We start from the raw sequence: 20,010 nt of genomic DNA, 5'->3' as shown, positions 1-20,010 counted from the left end.
GACTGATAGGGCAGCCATGTAGATCCATACCCTTAGAGATCCAAGATCTACAACTCCCATCAACCCTAATCATTGGCCACGCTGAGTCCAACAACATCCAGAGGGGTCTCAGGTTTTCCATCCCTGAGTTAGTGGTGCTAGGCCTCAGCTGTATTTTATATCAAAATAAAATACAATTCATTTGTGAGAGGTTCTGTCTGTTCTTACCAAAAGCCCAAGATCACTTCTGGCTGTATTATAGCAGAGCCAAGAGGGGCAGTTAACTGGGAAGAGAGCCTGTCCCTCTGCTTCTTAACGAAGCTGTAGCTCCAGTGACCAGCTAGGAGCCAGTCATGAACAGTGGTGTAGTGTGGGTTACCAGTGCCCGGGGCCACACAGAGGAGGTAGATGCGAGGGAGGGAAATGGGCGGAATATGCATGCACATTCAACTGCCTAAAGGTGTCTGCATCACCCAGGAGATTGCAGCTGCAGAGATAAGAAGAGTCATTCTGTTGTCTGGAGAGGTTACTTCTTGGTTCACATGGAGAAGCCAATGGAGCCCAGCAAACAGAAGCACGCTGTTGTGTTGAGGCAGCTCTGGGTGTTGAAAGTTTGTGCCCAAGGCAGCCACCCCTGTGGCCCTCCCCATGCTATGCTACTGGTCATAAGGGCTTTAGCATAGCTGCTTAGTTAAAAAAAAGTTCTGTGGGTAGAGAGGTGGAAGGAATGCTCTTTCTCCCATCTCACCCCTCAGCTTCCCTCTGTCCAGGGGCAAAGAGAAGAAGCCACCAAGATGGTGAGTCCGGTGGAATTCTTGCTCTCTGTCCCCTGACTTAATGGGCCAGTTGCAGTGTTCTTATCAATAGCCTGAAACATTACCTGAAATCTCTCTCACAGTGACGCCTCTATGCCAACATTTGGAACTCCACTTCTATGCAGGGTGAATCATTGTTTTGATTTTCATCTGAGATGAGAATGTGATGTACTAACATGATTTCCTGTCCCAAATGTTTTGAATCCTGTCTGAATTGTCAGCTGGGATTCCACCAACTTGGGGGAACAGGCAAAAACAAATGCACAAATAGGTCACAATAAACATGGCCTGAGCAAAGTCTAGTGTTATTTTGAGTAATGGATGTCAGTAATCTGGAACACTGGGACCATGCCCTGCTTTTATTTTGAAATACTGGCTAAAGCCACAACTCGCCTCACCCACCCATTCAGGAGCCTTATCTGCTAACATGCTCAATGAATGGTAGTGCTTTGACTGGGGGAGGAAGCCGATATGATTTCTATTTTGAAATATATTAGAATGACAGGACAGATTGCATAGAAGGGAAGAAATGGATAGAGAAAGGAGGAGGTCCGTGGCAAGTGATTCATTTATGAAGCTATACTTAGCAATTCCTTATGCATTTCTAAACTTGACAGTACAATTTGTGGCAAAAAGAATTCTAATTCTATATTGCTCAACCCAATCCTTCTGTGACATCAGAGGAGCTAAGCCAATTACAGTTGTGGCCTGTCTGCATACCCTACTTCACAGAACTAGATTCTGTTAGGCAATACATTGAAGACTGTGGGTGTTAAATAAGTGTAATAAGAGTCTCTTGCAAATGTTTTGAGTTTCCAAACAATTATCTGATGCTCTCAGTTCAGTGTCCACTACACTTGTCATAGTGGCTTTGATCCATCCGAAGACTGCGATGGTGGTGAGACATCATTGTTCCACCTCTCTGGCTTGTGAAGTGCTGCAAGGGTCTTTCTTATCTCCCATGCTTTTTAACATCTACATAGAAGAACCAGGTGTGGTCATGTAGAGGCTTAGGCTGAGGTGTCACTAGTACGTAAAACCACACACAGCACTCTCATTCTAGGCTGCCTCCAATGCATCCTCAATGTGCCACTCAGCAGAGTTTTTCTGGGTAGTGAGGGGTCTGTTACAGTCTGGCCCGAAGAAGGTGGCAGAAGCAACGGCAGCTTGCTGTGACTTGTTTGCAAAGCATTTGAGAATACAGCAGATGGTTCTCAGAAGGTGTCAAGAGCATAGGCTAGTCCTGTTGGATGAATTTCAGTTAGTAAGGCTTGAGGATGTGGACATGGTGCTTGGATTGGTTAGTTAATCCTAAATACATTACTTCTGGTAAATGAGCCCCCATAGACTCCAGAGGGCTGTGGAAATTTATGTCCTGGGGACAAACGGCGGCTCCCTTGGCTAGTAAAGCGAGATGAGCGCTGCAACCCCAGAGTCGTCCCCGACTGGACCTAACGGTCAGGGGTACCTTGACCTCTACCCATGTACTATCTGAAACCAAAGGGGTGCATTGGTTGCCAGATGTGAAATATGTTGGCATTATTTTCGGCTCTCCTACCCCACTACTATGTGTGTCTGGTTTTACAATATCTCAGAAGCTGCAGCTGGTGACTTCCAGACCATCAGGTGCAAATGGCAATTGGAGCACCTCACACTGATCAACTCCTTTGTTTCCCTGGCTGCTTTTGGGTTCAGTATAAACTGTGGCTATGTGTTTGTTTATTAAATCTATAGACCACCCTATTTTTTTTTAAGGAACTCAGGGCAATCTACATAAAAGTTTAAAATTACAAACGCATTACAAAACAATCACAATCAACAATGCAATAGGGTTAAGAGGAGTAAAACTACTCAATCAGCTAAAATGACCATGATAGGTTTTTTGTCTGGGCAAATAAACAAGTTTTAACTTGGCACCAAAGGAAATAGTTGTCAGTGCCAGGCATACCTTCCATGGGGGGGAGGGTATTCTGAAGTCAAGGACAGAAGGCTCTCTCTTTCGTTACATCCATAATGCACCTCTTCTAAAGATGGAAGACCCCAATGAGCCCTGAATACCACCTTTAGAGCCCTGTTCTTTGGTTGGCAGGTAACAGAAAAGACAATTTCTTCCTGATTTTATGGAATTCTCACTTTGGGGAGATCTAACAGCCCCCCCTTTCATATGTTAACAATGGTTTTAAAAACATTTTTCTTTACAAGCTGACTGGACTGATGGGAATTGTAGTCCAAAACATCTGGTGAGCACCATTGAAGGCTGTTACTCTTGTGTTATTAATAGAGTTTTCATTGGTAACTTGAAATCAGCGTTGATTTTTTTTATTGTTTGGAATATTTATACCCCTACCAACTGGGAGACTTTCTCAAGGTGACTTACTAGGGAGAGAGAATAGTATATATAAGTTCCCTCCAGTCTGCAGATTTTCCAACTCCTAAATCTTAGGACAACAAGCAAATTACAGAGGAAAATAACTGCAGAGTGGAAATGACTGCCAGATTAGTCAGTTGTTCGTTCTTTACCAAGACTTCTCCTTTTCCTGTCTCTTACAGCTTCTGGCTCCTGAAAGCAGATGCAAAAGGCTTTTCAGGGAACACAAGCCTCCTCACACATTTCTCATATGCCCCAATTGCCACTTTTAATGCAAAACTGGGGTCAAACAAAAGAAACTGTAATAAATGATTGCATAAAATATAAGCATAAAAGGGGGTTTGCAAGAGCCCAATTCTTATTCTTGTCTAAATCTCTCTCAGCATGTCTCTGACTTCCCAGCTGGGCATCTGGTTCAGTTTTTTCTCAGTAATAAAGCCGAGCCATCTTCCAGAGTGTCTGACTGATTCCTGACTGTGAGGACAATCTTCTTGAGAGCTGAATCCCAAACACATTATAACCCTTTGAACTTACAAGTGAGCAGTTGAGATTGGGGCTGCACCAAATGTTTTTACACAAGCATTTTCACCACAGAAAGGGAGCTTCTGGAGCGTCTGCAAACATGTCCTTCAAAAGACCTCCAAAACTTTATCGATTCTGCACCTTCTCTCTCACCTTCACTGCCCCTTGTAGCAGTTGTCCGCACTATTTCCTTCCCCTCAAGGGTGCCATCTTGAATATTTTTGGGGTGTGTGTGTGAGGTAAGTCCCACCCTGCATAATTGATCATAAGACGTGGCGCATACCATTTGAATGGCAATGCCTGTTGAATTGACATGAAGGCATGTGACTCCCCCTATGTTTTTGTTTTAAAACCAAATGCAGACTTGGGAGGAGGTAAGCATAATGAGAGGTACAGTACAAAGGGAGAGACTACTTAACCCTTCCCCCCCTGGACATTTGCTGCTCAATGAATGCATCAACCAAACTCCATTTCCCCCTTGCAGGGTAGAGGATATGAAACTCAAATCTCTTTGGAACGGTCTCCCTCAGGAGGTGGTGGGTTCCCCTTCCTTGGAGGTTTTTAAGCAGAGGCTGGATGGCCATCTGTCATGGATGCTTTAGTTGAGATTTCTGCATTGCAGGGGGTGGACTAGACGACCACTGGGATTCCTTCCAACTCTACAATTCTATGTTTATGGAATTGTGAGGGGGAAGTGGCATACAATGGCATGCCAGACATATGTAGCTTCAGCCTGAGTCAGTACTTATGCTTTGGGCTCTAGATAGGACTGATCATTCCAGAGCTAGCAGTTTTATGCCACAGCAGGACTTGATACTGGTTTTTCTGCCCAGCATAAGGCTAGCAAAGCCAGTGGAGTCATGGAAGCTTTCTAGGAAAGAGAGGAAATTACCACTTCCAGCCAAGCAGTCCCGAGCCTACATGAGAATTGGGCAGAGGGATGTACTTCATTATTCTCTGAGCACAGTGTGTTCACCTTCGAATATCTTGTTCTGCACTTAGCAATCTGTACTTTGCGTATCTCATAAAAGTCCATTTATTTCTTACTTTTAAAAATCAAATGTATGTTTGAGTCATTGTTGCATAAGTCTTTGGAATCATTTGACATTTGGATGAGATACAGCTTGATTTCACTGGTTTGGCTGAAGCTTTCAGAATGTGCGTAAAATGTTTGTGCATGGTAGGTGGCTGGCATTTGGATCATATAGCACGTTTGAATCAAAGCTGTGTACAAACAATAATTGTTTAAGCCTTGCAACACCTTAGCAAGGTAGCTTTTATTCTCCTGCGTAAACCTGAAGGTGGGAGATATTAAGCAACTGGCTTTGGGCCACATTCCAAATCAGAAAGCAGAAGTCGTGATCTTGGATTTTCTGCCCTAATCGCTGCATTGCATCTCCTGTTTTCCCCATGAGGTGAACAAGGACTGTGAATATAGAAATGTAAGCAAAACAAAATCCTATAGTACTTCAGCCATAGGATCTCAGCTGTGGGACTATGTCCTCAGTTTTCAAGGAAAACCCAACCTGTTGCTTTACTGTTTTCTGTTAAGGAAGCTGACATTTGGGTGATGAATAGAGCCCTACTGAGCAAAGTGTGGTTTAATTTTTCTTGGGGGATTTGTAATTAGAGCCACCCACTAGCACTTTCCCATGCAAATTGTATTCTTGATTGATTCTTTAAGCAGAGCATTTGAGTTTGTGTTTCCTTAATAGCTGTAAGTTTATGAATAATTTGGCATAATATTGTGATCTCCGGAATGTCAAAGTAAATCTTTCACAGTGTCACTGAGATGGCAGGTGGGTGGGAAGTGCCTTCATTAAGGATCTTCAGCTGCTTTGTGGAGATCTCCTTTGAAGCCACAATCATTTGCTTATCCAACCAATGATATACCGGTAATGGTTTTTGAAGGTGGGGAAGATGGGCTTGCTTGCTCATAGGTCAGCATGGCAAAAGTTCCTCTAAGTTCCAAGAGCTACCACCAGTGCTTTGCCATTTAATTAGCAGGATTGTCCAAATGCATACTGTTAGCGCAGCTGCTGGCTGGAGTTGATGGGAGTTGTAGTCCAACAACTGCTTTGGACCCCAGCCAGCACATTCTGCCTCTCCCTCCCTGCATGCCCTGGGGCTGATGGGAGTTGTTGTTCAAAGCAGCTGGACAGCACCAGTTTGGCAAAGGCTGTCTTAGCAACACATCAACCCACATTGTTCTTCTCTATCATAATCATTCCCAGAGAGCCACTTGGCCCCTTTACAGCAGACCTCCTTCAGATTTCCCCCCCAAGAAGGGCTTGTTTGCACTTTCACAAGACTAGTTAATGGCAAGTTATCACTGAAAAGGTCAACTTGTGGTGACTTCATGAAGAAATCACCAGGGCATGTTTGAAATGTTTGCGTGAATTGGCTCAGAGTTATGCTAAATGTGCAGTGAAAATCCTCCATGTGTAGCAACACAGAACTACCAGACTCTAAGATTAATGTTTATTAGGACTGTGGACATGGGTTCAAGCAAAGGCTGACACAACCTAAATTAGCACTACTTGAGTTCTCTGTTAACCAATCTGCTCCCAAATGTTTGATCTACTGAAGTTGTTCTCATCACTCCTTCTCATTCCCTTCTGCTTATTTGCCCATGATCCACAACCCCCCTATTTGAGTACTTAGTCTGATGATACCTCTGTGTGCTGTCATAGCTTTGGATATTGTACAATGGTAGAAATGGCCACTATGCAGAATAAACAGTCATGGCAGCCCCCAGATAGAATTCATCTTTGTCTTTGAGCATCTATGGAGCTGTAGTTTCTGTCTCTTCCTCACCTGCCTTTCCCCCTATTTCATTGCTGACGTAGACCTAGCCTTTTCACGCTTGCCAATTCTCCCCCAAGTATTTCCTGCTAGAAAAGATGTTCAGCTTGGAAAACAGGGGCTGAGGCCAAATAGAAAGTAATGCCTTCAAGGCGAGCTAAGGACAATCATTTCCCCAGCTTGTTGAGTCACATGTGCTGTATGGAAACTACCTTGAGGATTTTGTGGAAGGAACCTCCCCCCCCCCTTTGGCTGATATTTTCTCATATGTTTTCTAGAGATGTGGAGAGGGCATCTGTTGCTGTCATGAAACCAGGCCTGAAACCAGGAACTAATGACATTTGATATGGGGGAAATTCTAATCACATTGAGGGAGCATTAAATTGGGCTTTTTCCTCAGTGCCATTTGAGGAGTGTGGGACACCAGAAAAAAAATGTTTCTGCACTGTATGTGTGTGGGGTGAGACACAAAATGGGCAAAATAAATTTCTCCCCTCCAGTGGTGCCTATGTATAGAATCCCAGATTCCAGGAACCTATCACTGCAACTCTCCCCGTGTAAAAAGAGTGAATGGGAAAAGGATGCTGAACACTCCCTGCAGTGTGTTACTTTGGTCACATCTTTGCTTTCCAGATGCTAGTAGGGAACAAGGAAATGTGGCTGGAGGACTAGACTGAGGGAAGGGAAGGCATGGGAAAGGGGGAAGATTCATCACCTGTAGGAGTGGACTTTGGTACTATGGTGCCCTGAGCTATGGTGCCCCCCCATCAGCCTTTACATTGTGCTAGGCTTTGGGAAGGAGATGTAAGGGCTCTGGCAGGGTCCTAGAGCCACACTGAGATCTACAGGTGAAGGGTGGCATACTAATTTAACATATAGCAACAACAATGCCCTCCCAACTCCTTCCTAAAGCTGGACAAGCACTAAGTAGGCTTTGGGAAAGATGCAGGAGGACTCTAGGACCCTGTCTGGGCCCTGACACCTTGCCCTTTTCTCTATTCTGAAATGCTGCAACTTTTTCCCATAGGGATACTTACCAGTATCATGTGTGTTCTCTGAATACTTTTTCGGTTCATTCAGTTCACTGGACTGCTGTTCATTTGGCATCATAACAGAAATCAACACCAGGACGGCAAGGTCCTAGGAAAGAAAGGAAGTTAGTTGCCACACAGAGGAAGGCTTTGAAGCAACAGGTCTTGTTTAGGGAAGCTAGTGTGGAACTTGGGGGCCTTAAGAGCATGGTTAGATGAGCAAGCCGTGCATTGGGACAGCGTCACCTTTTCTATGAATGTATGCACTAACACTGTGCTGGATGACGTGGTGCCTGGACAGGAAAGTTTTGAAAGGCATGGGAGGTGAAGGGAATAAGAACTTGCTTGTGGGCTTCCCATAGGCATCTGACTGGTCACAGAAAAAAAAATAGGATGCTGGACTAGATGGGCTTTTTGCTCTGATTCACATAGCAGGGCATTTATTATGTTCTTGGGTGTGAACCACTGTTTACAGGGGCAGACTTTGATCTTTCAGATTTTAGTGGTGCCCTGTGCATGGCCAAAATTCGACTTGCTCCCCACTTCTCACCCTCTGTTCTGCTCAATTCACTACATCCGAGTTGCAACACTCTGCAGAGCCCCCTCAGCTCAGCTCCCAGTGTAGCAGAACCAGTTGCGCTGCCTGAAATCCACCTCTGCTGCTTATCAGGAATGATTGCATATGTTCATCCTCTTTTTGATAAGTTTCCTGTTGCTAATTTCTTTGGAGAATGCTTAAAATGATATAGAGTGCTACATTATAAAACACTTATAACTATGAGGACACAGGGAGGAGAATATTTCCGTGGCCACGTGTGTCATTGGTGGCCAAACCCGAACTTGTGGCCTGCTGGATCCCAAATGGAAACAAGTCCTGGGGTATGGTTTATTTACTCTGGAGGGCTTCTGAAGCCTGGCTGGATATGGGGCATATGCTAGAGCCTCAGCTGCCACAGCAGCAGAAGTGTTGATCAAGAAGTTCAGGCACAGGGACTGAATGTGACCCTGCAGCCACCTCTCTCTGGGCCTCGGGACTCTTCCCAGGCCACACCCCTTCTCCCTACGTCACATCTCTCAATATGGGAGTAGCCAGGATGTTGGGGGGGCAGAACCTCAGTTTTGTATTGATTTTTACTGATTTTGTGGGGCAGCTGCCCCCCTGCCCCCCTTGGCTTTGCCCATGTCCTTCACTAGCCCTGCCTTGTGCCCTCCTTGAGTGCTTTCACTTGACTAGAATGTGTCATTGAACTCTGATCCTGCTTCTTGCTTCCCTGGACAGAAGGTAGAGAGGGGTGTGTGAGTCAATTGACATTTGTTTCTCCATTCACTAGGGCCCTGCCCACCGCTGTTGGGTGGCCCCAGGAAGTTTGAAGGAAATGGCGTGCCCTTGGCCTGGAAAAGATGGCCCACCATCCCTAAGTAATTCAGAGACTTCATTCTGCCGTCCCGTCAGAGGGACCAGTGTTGCGCACACACCAGTTCCTTTCTGTGAGTGAAGGTGGCTCTGAGCATGTGCTGTTTCTGTATTAGCCACAGACCACGAGGTTCCCCTTTCAATCCCTGGAGTACTTGACAGGTTGTAAGGGAACAATCTGTGAACAGCTATGTTTCCCCACCTTCAGCTATGATCTTATGTGTCCCCGATTGACCTTGCTGCAGCATGACGACAAGGTCTGATATTGCTCTCGTTTCCAGCAGTGCTTTAGAGTTGCTAGTAGCTAGTTCAGCATGCAGGGGCACAGCTGATTACCGATCTAGGAAGTTCTCGTCATACTGAGCCTGAACAGCTTGTTGCTGTACCATGCCTACGTTGAACGTACACTTCCTTCTTCCATAAATGGCCGCACATGCACTTTATTTCTAACTGGAAAGGGGCTGTTTGGGAAAGAGGAGAGTATATTAAATTAAATAGGGGGGAGATGTGTGGGAAAGAGACCTCTGTCAGTGGGTGTTGTTAACTATGCAGCTGTGTTGAAAATCAGATTCTGCACACAGGTTTGAAAGATGGAATGCCAAAGTTGTTCATTCAGATTTGTAGCCTTCTCTCTCCCAGGGGCTCAGGACAGAGATATACCCAGACTCCCAAAGAGCTCATACTTTTAATTCACACTGAATAGGGAAAGAATAGGGGAGACAGGATAGTAGGCAAGGGCAGTTCTGTATATAAATGGGGGAGGAAATGATGCTCTTACGTGTAATAATAATGAACTGGTATAGACATAACCCTGGTTACCAGCTTCTAAAACAGCCCGTTGCTTGGTTTTGTTGCTTCTACAGGCAACTTGCAACTTATGCGGGGGTTACGTTCCAAGGCACCACACGTTTACGTGAAATCACGTATATTTGAAACACTATTGAAAAAGCCTGCTAACACACCGCCCCACTGTGCCCTGACCCTTTTAAAGATGTTTTCAGGTCACTTCTGGGTTTGGCAGGGTTGCACACATGCTCAATCGCACGCGTATTGGACACGCCTTAAACAGTTGCTGCCGGTATCTATACTTAAGGGCCTTCAACAAGTCTTGTGAGATCAAGCAATGCTATAATAAAATGAGGTCAGCTAGGAATAGATGGTCGAAATAATTCAAATTGTATATTATTGGCCTATAGCTGATACATGGACAGTAAAGCAGTACCCCACAATTATTATTATTTATTTCAACTTCTCAAAAAAACACCATTTTTTAAAATGGACTCTTGCAGTATGGAGTTTCTGAGACAAATTGGGGGTGGGGGTGGACACAGTCATCAGCAATGAAGGATTGAATTAGCTTCTCCTAGGCTTCAGCGGACTTGGTATCAAATTCAGGCAAAATGTGACTTCCCCCACCACCCTCTCTTTGCCCTACTGTATGAACAAAGCGGGAGAGCAAAAAGCGAGCGATGTGCTTCTTTCCTGCCTCTTCATGCTCAAATTATAGGCAAAGAGTTAGGGAGCCCTTCATGAAATCCTCTCACCCCCATCACACCCCTCCTTTTGAAGCCTGTTTAAAACAGCAGCTTAGCGGCCAACACAAAGAAATGGGGAGATGTTCCCCTTCTGCTTCCCCAGTAAGTCAAGTGCTGCCTTTTGTCAGGTTTTCCTAACAGCTTAAATTGTAACGCTGTGGCCTTCTGCTGAGGTGGCAAGGGGGAAATTTGCTATAGCGTCATGCTTAGCCAATTTAAGGCTCCCCCCCCCTTTCAGCAGAGTCTCCTGGGCTGGTGAGAGAATGGAGGAAAAGACAACTGTTGTAGCATTGCGGGTCCTCCCTCCTTTCCTTAAAGATCTTCATGTGCAAATACGTTTTGTTTTTGCCTGAAATCAATTAAGTTGAAGCTTAGCGGTGTTCACTGAGCAGAAAATCTTACCCAGTGGGTGAGCAGTCCAGCCTGCCACTCTCACCACAACTACTGCTAGGGAAACCCAGGCGCTCTAAATGTACTTCTTCAAAGCCTGGGAATCAAGATGCTGCTGAACAGTTTTACAGGTGCCACATATTTATCTGAGGCTAACAATGAAGATGCAGAGATGATGGGTGTCCCAGGACCACTTGCTCACCTATATAGGAAACCTCTGATGATACACATCACAAGATCTCAGAGGGTGTATGCAGGATCAAAATGTCCTATTTTGGCCAAAGGTTTATACAAGAGCAGGTGTTTTGAAAAGCTGTACCTGCTGTTTGATAGGTTTAATTTTACAATACTGTGTATCATAGAGGTTGAGTCTTTTAAGATACCATGTACATCTTCACTAATGCTATTAGAATACTGTTTTGTATTATCTGTTGATGACTACACATTGAGAGAGGGCAGACACACCCAGGGAGACAAGCCTAGTCTTTAAAAGCAACACACGTTCACCCAAAAGTAAACAGCATACTATCAGTATACCCCAGCCAGCTGTAAAAAAGACAAAATAAAAATCCAACTTCTGTCTCCTTTGCTGGCTACTGCTGCTGAACCTGTTCTCCTGGGCAGTAGCTAGTAGCCACCAGTCATCAAAAGCAACCAATGCTTATCTGAACTACATCTTCTGGCTATCAGTGCTCATTGAGCGAACATCTACAGAATCCTAGAGAAAAAGTCACCTCCGCAATTGATGGTCATAAAATACAGGGTCTGTGCATTTCAAGTGAAATATCCTGTGATGATCAGTTATTAAATGATCCTCATTCATCAGCCTAAGCAATATAGACCACAAATGGAAGCCATGTGCATTGGATAAAGCAGAGGTGGATTTAGGGGAGCGCCACCGGCTCAGTCACACTGGGCACAGAGTCTCAGGAGCTCTGCAACTATGATGTAGAACAGAAGGTGAGAGATGGGGGGAACCAAATTTTGGAGCTGCACAGGGTGCCAGAGAAATTTGAGGACCCCCCCCAAGGTCTGCCACTGCATACAGGGGCTTACAGAACAAGCACTTCCAAACTATATACAGCAGCAGTAGCATAGGTGCCAACTCCCTGGGGCCCTGGGTGCCCAAGCACCCACAAAATTCCCCATAAAGGGGCTGGGCACCCACAGATTTCGGGCACCCACAGTGGCGGGGTCAAGTTGGCACCCCTGAGCAGTAGTCATTATTTTAATCATTTTGTAGCATAGAAAGTGCTTTGCAAAGTTTCATTTCTGTGAAATAGTCAGGCTGCGGGCAAGGCCTTAACTACATGTTATGTTAGCATGGTTAGTAATCATGACACAGATTTTTAAAATAAAAAGCTCAGGGCAGAGTGGGGGGATTTTCATCAGAACCACAGTATGTGAAGAGGGGATGCTCAAGCCTTCATTTGCCTTCCCCAACCTTGGTAAAAATCATGCCCCATGCAGCAATAGGAGTTTTTTCCCTAATGCTAATTGATACACCAGGGGTGGGTTCTTACCACGAAAGTGGTTGGAGAGAGGTTGCAAGACAGCATTGCTTAAAGTTGTTCTCCCTTCATGCTGTGGCATTGGTCACTATTAGCCCCCACCCCGCCCCTGGTATTATATTTAAAAAATCACATGATCTGAGTGCTAATCATGTCATTAATATAAGGCATAGGACCAGTAGGTCCAGTCGTGGCTGACTCTGGGGTTGCGGCACTCATCTCGCTTTATTGGCCGAGGGAGCCGGCGTACAGCTTCCGGGTCATGTGGCTAGCATGACTAAGCCACTTCTGGCGAACCAGAGCAGTGCACAGAAACGCCGTTTACCTTCCCACCGGAGCGGTACCTATTTATCTACTTGCACTTTGACGTGCTTTCAAACTGCTAGGTTGGCAGGAGCAGGGACCGAGCAATGGGAGCTCACACAGTCGCGGGGATTCGAACCACCAACCTTCTGATCGGCAAGTCCTAGGCTCTGTGGTTTAACCCACAGTGCCACCCGCATCCCCCTAATATAAGGCATAGTTAGAATCTAATAACCTACATAAAGGTTATCTGCTGAAGCTGACAGATGAGGAGGGATCTCAACCTAGATTTCCCGTGCTCCAACCCAGCTAGTCAAAGGAGATTGCGCTAATATTAAAGGTAATCTGCGGCTAACGATGCCCTGGTATTTTTTTAAAAAAATAATGTAAATGATAAGCATTTTCATCTTAAGAATTTCAGAACAAATCCTGCTCCTTGTTCAAATGCGGTGGCTAAGCACCGGCTGTGTGTGCAAAATATCCGAAAGCTGTGAAGGAGAGGCAAACTGGCCTTGCTACTTGAAATGGAAAAGTGGGTTTTGAAGTGAACAGGCTGGCATTATTTCTGGTGCAGGAGTGCAGCAATTATCTCAGCTCCATCCCCTAATGAATGGCACAGCAGCTGCAGAGGCTTGAGGATTCCGCAGAGAGGCCAAGACGGAAGCCACTTGAAGCATGGAAGCCGCCAGAATATCCTGAAAGCCGTATTTCATGCATTTGGATTTGTGGCAGTTCTGTCCTGTGGGCTCAAAGCAGGTAAAACACTTTATGGATTTATTTATAACTTTTGCATGCCACCCAGTAACATAAATGTTCTCTGGATGGCTTACAGTAGATAAGTAAAAAATACAATGCAATTTTGTTCCCAGGCACATGGTGCCTGCAGCTGCTGTGGTGAGAGCCCAAGCATAGAAATAGACACAGGACATTGGTATTGGGTTGAAATAGGCCACAACTTTGATTGATTACAGATGTAAGTAGGTTTTGCCCAAGGTATTAGGGATGTATCTGGTATTAAGCAACTCATCTGCTGGTTGATAAGTAGGGTTGGGTTGACCCTGACTGGGGGAGGGGATCCACCCCCTAACATGCACCAGGTGGTACGATCCCACCACGGCCACCGTTGGGAAAGGTGCTATTGACCCCATTGACCTGTGTGTGGATTTTTGGACAAAGACACACATTCCTGGACCACTTTAACAGGGTACCTGATCACATAAATATCCAACCCAATGCTATGAGATGGGGAAAAGCCTGCAGACCAGCCAGCTTGTTTGCAGGAGAAATTCTTCCCTGGCCCTGAATATGGTGACTGAATATACCAAGTCCTCACACTGCCCTGCCCGCTTGCCTTTGGGCAGGAAACATACAGACTGGGTGGGTGGTTAATCCCACGATGAACCCCTAAGAGCAAGGACCCCCAGATGTGGCCTTCAATTTGTAGCACCGCAACCCTGCCCCCAATGGATTAGCCCATTCAAAGGGGCCTTTGCTGCCAAGGCTACTGTGGCTGGAGGAGGAGGAGGCGCTGAGGGTCCCACCCACAGCTGCGCATGAAGGAAAAATGGTCCCTGGACTGGGCGGCGGCTGCGCTGAGCAGCAAACACTGCTTCCCCAGAACCGCAGGTAAACAGAGACTGCAAAGTAAAATGTGAAACCATTAAAAAAGGAGTGGGGAGCTACACAAATCCAACAGAATGGAACCTGACACTCCTCCATATTAAAAACACAGATTAAAAAAGAACAATCCTGAGAGGCTCAGGTTAGTTATTTTAAAGGCTTGAGTGAACTCCTGGCACCAGGCAAGCTTTCCTGGGAAGGCTCTTCTATAAAAGGGGTGCCACATTGGGCTCTGGTCGGGGTGGTGGGAGTTGTCAGTGGTGTAGCGTGGGTTGTCAGCACCCGGGGCAAGGCAAGTAATTTGCGCTCCCTAAGTGAGAGAGAGTGAGTGAGCCAGGTAGGGGCAGAGAGCTGCGAGTGCGAGCACCCCCCCAGATGTTGCGCCCAGTGCAGCCGGCCCCCCTGCACCCCCCACACTACGCCACTGGGAGTTGTAGTCCAGCAACATCTGGAGGGACCACATTGGCTACCTCTGGTGTAAAGGGTTGTGCTGTTAGGGGATCTGGCTGTGTACGGGGCAATCTGGGCCCTGCAGAATTGTTGTGTAAACATCATTGCAGACACATGCTGTTTAAAGGGCTGCATCCTCTTCCTACACCCACAGGCCGCCTGTTGGCAATACCATATTGAGGTATGATTAAATGGCATTCAGAAATTCTGCTGAGCTCCTCGTGTTCTGCAGATATAGTTAATCCTCAAGGAATTTGTGAATGGAGTGTGCAAAATACATTTGACCTTTAAGTAAGCAGTGATCGTATGTCTTGTTTTATGTTGTTGTTTTTTTAAATCACAATTTTCTACCCTGGCGACTGTAACTGTTACCTTGGCTGATTTTATATAACCCCACTCTTTATTTTCTCCCTCTTCCTGCTTTTTGATTTTTCTGGTGAGTGCAATTGAAAATGTCAGTGATGTAGCTCCAGTATCCTCCAGTAAGAGGAGGATTAGAGTTTTCCTGACAGAGAAGGGCAGGGGCGGGCGGGGATTACAACAGTGCATCTGACGTAAGAGAGGGCAGTTTATGATGCATCAGAGAGGATAACAATTATAGGAAAGCAGAAAAAGATGAGAAATGAATGGAATACGTATCACCAGGGAAAGCCAGCAATGTGTGTTGCAACAGTTCTTTTGGCAACCTCCCTGCTGTTCAGTGTTCTACACACGACTGAGCCCACCCTTATGCATTCCCACAGTGGAAGCAATACACCTGATTTATCAAGCCCCATGAAAGGAAATCGGCTTTAGTAATTCAGTTACTCAGTTCTTAAGGCTTTGTGTTCCTCCCTCCGATGATATGTGGATAAATCTAGTTTTCCCTGCAGGATGCGGCATCGTACAACTGTAAGTTATCAAAAAAAATATTTCAGGGTTTCTTTGTTTTTTAAAAATATATCTTATGAGCAAGAGGGCTATGTCAGGGGAATATTTCAGTAGGCGATTTAGCACTCAGTATACAACAGTACCATCTTTTTAATGTCTTATACATAATGCCAGAAAAGCCTAATTAATATGGAAAAACCCAACATTGGCAGTAATTTTATTAGTACATGATGCACTCATATAAATTAATTAAATGTTGCTTAAATTTGGTGGGATATGTAGATACAAGGGAATAGGAAGAGCTTACCAATTTTACACCTTGCTCAGTATTCTCATGGTTTGTACAAATGCTAAATATGTAAGATAAGCATAGCAGTCTCCCTGTAGACTGTATGTGAACTACATCAGCAAGACCACCACCACAAGGGCTTTAAGAACTGTCTAACCAATACCAAGATTAGCGGAGATCTTGTTACTAACATCTAAGAGTTGAATCAGGCCCTAATTGCCTGCTAAATGACCACAGAGACCAAAACACATCACAGGGCAGCTTCAGTCGTCACATTTAACTCATGGAAAATCACACTGGTTTGTTGCTGTGACTGACGTCATGCCTAACAGACTAGGGGGTTCTGTGTCCGTCTCAAAGGTGTTCTGTAAACTTGAAAGCTCACATACTCCTATTACAGTCTACATTTCTTACAGCACAATCCTATTTGTGTCTTCTCAGAAGTAAGTCCCATTGAGTTCAGTAGGTCTTACGCCCAAGTGAGTGTGAACAGAAGTGCAGCCTTATCAACTTCATCTCACACTTTTTTTCCAGCTTAGTTGTGGATATGTCATGTTAATATAGTAATGATATTGTTTTGAGTTGGTGGGTGCCAGGGGTAATGAGTTCCAGACACCCATAATTCCTGGATTTTGTAAGTGTTAGAATTTAACCAATGCTTGGAGAACTAAACTGGAAGTCGGTCTCTTAATAACTGGACTCAGATCTTCCAAAAGATGGGCCATTAGCAGAGAACAAAGGCAGGCATATGGGCTATCAGCAAAGCATAGACTCTGTGCCAGCCAGCAAATGGGGGCAGCCCTTCCTGAACTATGAGATCACTAGTCATAAGACAATGCCAGAGTTTTTCTTAGGAGGAAGTTTTAGGGTTTTAGTTGGCTGTGGCATGATCAGGCTTGAGGCACAGCGATATCTTACTTCCCCAGCCACATTCACCTGCCCTTTACAAAAAATTACATGGAAATTTAGAAGTGCACCCAGCAATTATATGCTTGTGAATATAGCTTTTCTGTCACTTCCAGTTTCAAATTATTGATCGTGGTAATTGGCACGCTTTTCAATGACTTATATGGAAATGACCACATACGTTTTAAATTTCATGCCAGCTACTGACATCTTTTAGTTTTTTCAACACTTTACTTTTCAAGTGTTGTTGCTATCTGTAGTTTAGCACATTACCGGCAAAATATAAGTGGTTTGAGTAGGTGTTATTGATGTCCAGTTGAGCTTGATCTAGGCCCTAGATTCTAGGGAATTGATGAAGGCCACAAGGCCAAGTACATCTACTTGGAAGTAGCCACAAGCAAATATGTACAGGAATTTAGTGTGAAACCTCTACTCCATTCCAGCACTGATGTCATGAATTCTTAACGCTTTGCATCATCCTGGCACAAGCCTCCTCTTTGAAGTTCTCTTTCGTTGCTAGCAGAGTGTTGCTGACAATGCATGTCTTTAGTAATGTCTTTTCCAATGTGTAATCTCCTTCTTCAAAGCATCTACAGGGGACCACCTACTTACCAAACAAAAATCCAGCTCATTGTCAATCAGCAATTTGTAGAGCAGTGACTCATATCTTGAGCATTTTTGAGGGTTTGAGGATTTCTAAATTAGCGTGATGGTACCTAAACTCTGCATTTCTCTCTTTGGTAAGATGAATTCAAACCTGTAAGCATTTGTGTGAAAATATTTCATCATTCCCTACCTGTAACTATACAACCTTTAGAATACATCTGAAGGCAGACCTGTAAAGGGAAGTTTTGAATGACTGGTGTTTTATTATGTTTCTGTTTATGCTGGAAGCTGCCCAGAGTGACTGGGGCAACCCAGTCAGATGGGCGGGGTATGATGATGATGATGAAGATGATGACATCCTTCGCTAGCAAAACTCCTGTACAGGATTGCACTCTAATTATACTAGTTGAAAACTCAGTCTATTTCTTCTTCTTTTTCTGCTTGGTGGGCAGATAACATTATTACAGATGGATATTAACAAATCCTTTCTCACAAATCTGGGCTTATATACAGGATCAGGGACCATTCTTTCCATGCTTGTGCTTTGAGAATCAGTCCTGGTTGGTGCTTAGTAAGTTTTCTACCTTACATTTTTATTTTAACAGTTTTAAAAGTAAATTACCTTGAATGAAATCTCTGTGCTTTTGCCTTTTGACCTAACACTGCCCTCTTTATTCATGTCAAGATGCACTTGTTTCTTCCTGCCTTCTCATCTCTTCCTTTCTTCTCATACTAATGTCCTCTTCTTTTTCCTTTGTGCAGGTTTGGTCTCTCTCCCCACCCAGCAGCTTGAAAAATCTGTAATCAGTGCAGATGCCCAGTGCCTCCCCCGTCCATTCCTGTTGCAAAAGGCTGAAACTGGTGCGGTAAGGGCCAAAGGGCAGTACATTGTGGTCCATCAATTATCTTTGAGCTCCAAATTAGCCTCTCTTGAGACAGACAGATCCTTTGGCTCTCCCAACGAATGACTCTCCTTTGTGCATCGCTATACATCAGGCTTGAAACTGATTCAGTAGTTTTATTTTTAAAAAACAAATGCTAAACACCACACAGAAATGGAGTAAGAGTATGGAAGCAGCCTTGTAATAATAAGCCTCATTGCCGGTAACCACAGAGAGCTGAATATTGGCGAAGGTTTTTTCCCTTGCTATCTCTACCAAGAACTGATGGTGAACAGAGTGAAATAAACAATGATATCAGTTACCTCTTCCTGACCTAAATAAAGATGTTTAGCTATTAAAATCAAATCACGGTTGTTGTGTTTGGGTTTCTGTATTGCTGCACAACCATGCAACACTGTATGAAAAACTGTGTAGAAAAAAACGGGTCACTTAGGGGTATGCTTGTTGTGCTGGCGAAATGTTTAGTGCCAACAGAACTAATATTTGCATGAGAAAATGCTTAAGTAGGTTGCTGGTAACTTTGTTGCACAAACTATTGTGTAATGAGTTTTTGCTAACACGGCTGTTGCCCTCGATTTCACTGTTGCAGAATATTGAAACTCACTGGTCTGCTAACGCAAGAACCCTTGTGCTAGCAGAGGACATTAGATACAGCCTAATATATATTGTATTTTGTATTTGGCAGTGAATGCTCTGATAGTAAGTGGGGAAGCTGGTGCAGAGGCTCAGAAAGTTCCATTGCTCAGAAAATAAAGCAGTTTGTGGCCGAACCTCTGTGAAGGGAGGGGAAATTGTTCATTTTGGTCGGGAAAAGATTAGTGGTGCGCTGAATTTTGGCTGCCTTTTCGTTTTCAACACTGAAGTTTCCATTTCATAAGCAGGTGAAGCCCAGATTGAAGAAGAAACCACCTCCAGTGAACTATCACTTTTCATTAGCATCATTATAAAGCATCTAGAGTTTGGTAGGTGCTGTATATACTATTTTTAAAAAACCAAAAAACTCCCACAGACAATAAGCTGTACCCAGTGTCTTACAATCTATGAATCCAATAGACACAACACGAAAGGAAGAAGGATGGGGAGGAAAGGGGAAAACAATGAAACTTAGGCACCAATTCTTAAAGTTATATAATTAGTCTCATGGTGACCAGTTTGAATGTAAACAGTTCAGGAAGGGAAGAAGGCAAGTGGCCTCTCCATGGCACCAGAGGAGATGGCTCTGCTGTCCCCCACTGATGCAGCCAGGTGGAATGATGAATTATGACAGTTACTAATTGGCATGTTTAGTCATCTTGTCCAACACTGCAATTTCCATAAGCTGTTTTTCTTTTTAATTTTGTTTTGGTTACTATTACTCTCACAGTGCTCCATCATTTCCAGTACTGCATTGTCATACTGCAGGAGCAGTGAGGACACCGTTTATTTTAAAAAGGCATAATCACAGATAATACAATTTTTAACATGGGATACCCATTTAGCATAAGTAAACCTGTAAGGAAATGGTTTTCTCCCAAGACAAGGCAAAATCAAACATGATTCAAAGCTTTCTTCCATCTTCTTGGTGTGACCTGCTTTTGAAATTATTTCTGCAGCATTCACTTTGGATTATTTCCAAATGTAGGGGGACTTTTGTCCTGGGGGTGGGAGTTTGTCACTGTTTCTGTTTTTGCAACATCCGCCCACCATTTATATGG

General features: G+C 44.4%; 1 protein-coding gene across 1 annotated transcript in view; it reads left to right on the top strand.

Annotated features, from left to right (window-relative positions):
• Positions 1-19,299, top strand: part of HSF2BP (heat shock transcription factor 2 binding protein) — a 95,885-nt gene extending 76,586 nt beyond the window's left edge. The window contains exon 8 of the transcript XR_008330222.1: positions 18,177-19,299. The gene's annotated coding sequence lies outside the window, so the exon portion shown is untranslated. The remainder of the gene's footprint in view (positions 1-18,176) is intronic.
• Positions 19,300-20,010: the final 711 nt, after the last annotated feature.

Source organism: Podarcis raffonei, chromosome 4 (genome assembly GCF_027172205.1).
Source record: "Podarcis raffonei isolate rPodRaf1 chromosome 4, rPodRaf1.pri, whole genome shotgun sequence".
Lineage (NCBI taxonomy): Eukaryota > Metazoa > Chordata > Lepidosauria > Squamata > Lacertidae > Podarcis > Podarcis raffonei.
This window is presented reverse-complemented; position numbering and strand designations above follow the sequence as displayed.